Source organism: Elephantulus edwardii, unplaced genomic scaffold (genome assembly GCF_000299155.1).
Source record: "Elephantulus edwardii isolate Elephantulus edwardi_28Jun2011 unplaced genomic scaffold, EleEdw1.0 scaffold00187, whole genome shotgun sequence".
In the NCBI taxonomy this organism is placed as follows: domain Eukaryota; kingdom Metazoa; phylum Chordata; class Mammalia; order Macroscelidea; family Macroscelididae; genus Elephantulus; species Elephantulus edwardii.
Genome location: NW_006399937.1, coordinates 6,471,574 through 6,476,615, shown reverse-complemented (window position 1 = coordinate 6,476,615; position 5,042 = coordinate 6,471,574).

The window sequence follows — 5,042 nt, the reverse complement described above, 5'->3', positions numbered from 1 at the left end:
GTGTGTGTGTGTGTGTGTGTGTGTGTATAGTTAAAAGCACCAGAGAACCTCCATAACCTACCTTAATCATTTTAGTTATTTATATCCATTGTTGTTAAGTCCCATTAAGTCAAGTATGACTCATAGTGATTCTATGAGCAACCAGTTTAAACCCTGTCCTCTCCTCTGCCACCTTTGTTTTTTCTGACATACTTGAGACCATTTTTGCAGTCACTGAGTCAATCCATATAGTTTAGGATCTTCCTCTCTTTCACTAATCCTCCACTTTTCCAAGTATTAGGTCCCTCTCCATGGAATAGTCTCTTTCAGCCACATGGCCAAATTATGTGAGACAAAGCTTTGTCATCTTGGACTTCAAGGAGTAATCTGATTGTTCTTTCTCCAAGACATATTTATTTGTTCTTTTGGCAGTCCATGGGATATTCAGTACTCTTCTCCAACACCACAGATCAAAGGCCTGATTTCTTCTTCTGTCATCTTTAGTCACTGTCCAGCTCTTAGATGCAAAGCAAGTAGCTAAAAGACTATGAACCTAAGTCAGGCACGTCTTAATCTTCAAACTGACATCTTTGTTCATCAGTAATTTGGAGAGGAACTTATTATTCCCAATGCAATGTGACTCTTGATCTCCTACCAATACCAACTACCAATACCAAGGATGTTGATTGTGAATCCAAGTAAGATAAAGTTGTTGACAATTTTTCATATTTTTTCCATTTATCTGAATGTTGCCTATTGATATCATGGTTAGAATTTTTGTATTCTTGATAATTCACATTGAAGGCTATAATCTTTGATCTTCTACAACAGGTGCTTCAAGTTGTCTTCACTTTCAGTAGCAGCTGACCTCTAAGTTTTCTAGTACAGACTGGTCAGCACATACTGGGTTGCATGTGTTAGTTGAAACATATCAATTAGTATTCCATCAACAACTGGAGTATTGTTTTAGTGCAACTTGAAATTCTTCCTTTATTATTCTTGGCTCTTGATTTTCTGGTACTTCCTGAAATATTTAATGTCAAACAATTCTCTTTGGTACAATGACTCTCTTTATTCCCTTCATCTTCTTTTGCTGTTTCCTAAATCATTAAGATTCTGTCCATACTATCTCTCAGTACTGCAACCCAAGGCTTAAATTTTGTTTTCATTTCTTTAAACTTGAGAAATAGTGAGTTCTTCCCTTTTATTTCTCCAATTCCAGCCCTAATACATTCCATTTATAATATTTTGTTTTGTCTTCTTGAGCTAACTTTTGAATTCTTCTGTTCAGTTCTTTTATTTCAGCATTTCATCCTTTTGTTTTTACTTCTCTATATTTTAATGGAATTTTCAGAGTCTCTTCTGATATATGTTTTAGTTTTTTCCTTATCTTTTGTCTTTGTGATGGCCTTTTAATGTCTTCATAGATAATTTCCTTGATATCATCCCATAACTTATCTGGTTTTTGATCATTGATATTAAATACCCAGTCTATTTTTAAGTATTTTTACATTCAGATGAGATAAACTCAGTGAACAAAACTTTCTTAATCAAAGCAAGTGACTATCTTTTTTTTTAAGCATTAAATTAATCTTGAAAACAATGCATATACTCTCTTTAGCTTTATAGTTCATTTTATCCATTCTGAAAAATTATTCATGATCTTCCAGTAAGAAGATGCTTGGATTAATTATATTCTGCTACTTATTTGTAGTGGAACATATATTGATTGTGTTATTTAAGATGAGTATATATTGCAGATGCTGAGTTTTTCCAGGAAGAGAAAAGACTATTCTGAGGAAAACAGCATAATATAAGAAATTCAAGATGTTGTCAGACTGCTAGAAATTTACTCAATGACCAGAAAGGTTGATTAATCATAACTATTCTCCTTAGCATCTATCTTCTTAAAAAAAGCATGTGTGTGTGTGTGTGTGTGTGTGTGTGTGTGTGTGTGTGCTGAATATGGAAATACAGGGAGATTTATAGGCTTGATATAATTGGCCTCCTTAATCTAGAATCCTGCTTGCCTAAAAAGGTATTCTTTTTTTTAAAAAAAAAGAATATACCTTATAAGTTTAAAAATAATGTTGTTGGTGTTGTTATGTGCCATTGAGTCACCTCTGACTCATAGTGACCCTATGTACAACAGCCCTAAACCCTGCTCTGTCCTGTGCCAATCTCACTATCTCCGACACCCACATCCAGATTACCCCAAGTCAAATGCTTGTCTGCCAGACACTTCTTTAAATCTGAGCATTCAGATTAAGATAGACTAGGAAGAAGGACTGGCCATCCACTTCTGAAATAGCAGGCCTATGAAAACGTTATGTAAAAAATTTTATAAATGCTTTAACTAAAACATATAAATAGACTAAAAAAAATTTAAAGGCAAGACTCTAGTGTTTTCTTTAGCATTTTTCTTTTTTTCACCTTTTACTCATGCATCATTTTTTAATTGCTTTAACTATTTACTGTATCCTAGTTTGTATCTTTCTTTCTTACTAATGGTATATATTTTTTCATGTTGCTAAATAGTTTTTATTACCATACATTTTAATAGCTATATAACACTTTTAAACAAAATACTAATAATTTATTAAATCATCCTGTTACTGGATGTCCCAATAATGTCCAGTTTTTATTATAATATAGCCTGGTGGTCATCTTTCTGCTTATAGCTTTTTCTACATTTTATTATCTGGTCTTTTGATTAGATTTCCAGAATTAAATTACTGGACAAAATGTAGAAATATTTTGAAGGATGAAACTATTTCTTGTGAAGGGGATAGGAATAATTAAGTAGTAAAATTCTCATTTTCCATGTGAAAGACTAAGATTAAAGGTTAAGGTTAAATTTTCAGTCAATGCACCTCATGGATGACTACCACCAATTTGTCAGTGAAAGCATAGATGTTGCTATGGAATGGGAAATATTTCAGTTGAGCTTGTAGACTATGGCATATGAGGAAGAAAAGCCTAGAGATATACTTCAAAAAAATCAACCCTTGACAATCCTACGGATCACTACAACATCCTTAACGAGACTATAGAGTTGGGTGAGGCAATATATTTGTTCAATGTCACCATGAGTTGGCAGTCAACTTGATGTTAACTAGCAACAGAACATAATTTAAGAATGTATAAATGGTTAGATTTTACAACCATTCTTCTAGGTTATTATTTTCCAGTTTCTATTGCATTGGGAAAGTCAGCTGTGAGGGACCTCTCAAGAATATTGAAGAGCGACAGCGTCAGGCTGGAGACTAAGGTGCGCCTGATCCAGGCTATAGTCTTTGCAATTATGTGCTATGCATCAGAGAGTTGGACAGTGAATAGGGATGGTAGAAAGAGAATTGATGCCTTTGAGCTGAGGTGCTGGAGAAGAGTATTGAATATACCATGGACTGCTAGGAGAATAAACAGGTTTGTCCTAGAGAAGGTGAAGCCGGGATGCTCCTTGGAGTCAAGGATTCTGAAGCTTCGTCTGAAGTACTTTGGGCATGTTGCAAGGAGGGACTGGTCCTTGGAGACGGACATCGTGTTTGGCAGAGTGGTGGTGCGGCGAAGGAGAGGAAGACCTTCGATGAGATGGATCGATTCTGTGAGTGTAGTGGTGGGAATAAGTGCGTTTGAGATGGCTAGGTTGACACAGGATAGCACAGCATTTACAGCTTTTGTACATAAGGTCTCTATGAGTCGCAAACGACTCAATGGCTCATAACAACAACAACAACAACAGGATAGAAACTAGAAAACTTCACCAATACTTTTCCAAAAGATGTAGAACATCATTGCTCATACCAAAGTTGACATGATCTTTTTAATCCCCGTAGCCGGTATAATTTCAGCTGAAGTCTGAATCATCTCACTCCTTAAATAGAAGCAGTCTAAATTACAGCTAAAGACAAAAATGATCTGAATTTTATTTTTGTCTTTCTTCCAGATGTAGAAAGTAAAATTTTACCTTCTGGATGTGACGGGTCCTGGTTAGTAGCTCAGCACAGACACTGGTGTTAGAGAGGAGGTGAAGATGGCAGGCAGTTCATCTATTTCTAGAACTGTGCACAAAAGCCCAGAATTGAACTAAAAGGATGCATGAAAAATGACTTAAATATTAAGCAACTAGCTGCTGTCAATTTGTCTGAGTGGTGAAGAAAATACATAAATAAAAATTAAATTAAAAGCAGCTAAAAATAAAATCATACAAAGCAAATGAAACAAAAAATTTGAATACAAATAAAATTATGTGTCTTTGTGTGAAACCCATAACAAGTTTCTGGCGATGCCCACCTGACTCACTCATTGAATTGCGAAATGAGAGAATATAAATCAGAGTTGACAACAAGGTCTTATTTCCTTATTTAGAGGTTTTAACGGAATAATAAATCATACAGATCTAGCATACCATGGATCTCTTAGGATTCAGTTCCAATCTCTTTGTTGGTGCTTACAAACAACAATTCCTACTATGTGGTACATGTAGAGAGCACACTTCCTTCTTCTTGCTGTCAGCTCCAATTCTAATTAAGTAGCAGAAAGAATAGAGGGGTTTGCATACTCTAGCCAGAAGGCACAAGCTTGGCTATTTATCTGAAGAACATTTATATTTTAGTCCTCTTGAATGCTACCAACAAATACTTTTCTTTAAAATACAATTTTCTTACTTTCAGAAGTCCATGTAATACATTGCTATCTACTTGTGAAAAGCTCAAGTGCTCAGATAAACACAGATGCATGTTGTTCTCGTCATGTGCTGTTGAGTGTGTTCTGGCTCACAGCAACCCTGTATGGCAGAATAAAACTGCTGCATAGGGTTTCCTGGCTGTAATCTTTCTAGAAGAAAATTGTCAGGTATTTTCTCCTAAAGAGTAACTCAAACGTTCAAACTTCTGACTTTCTGGTTAGCAGCTGGACTTTTAACCATTGTATTACTGGGGCTTACATACATCATCCAGTTCTACAGCCCTAAAATTAAATGTGTTAATATAATTTGTCATAAGATTCAGTACATATTTTGCCATATTCTCTTTCACATTCAAATATGTATTTATATATATATA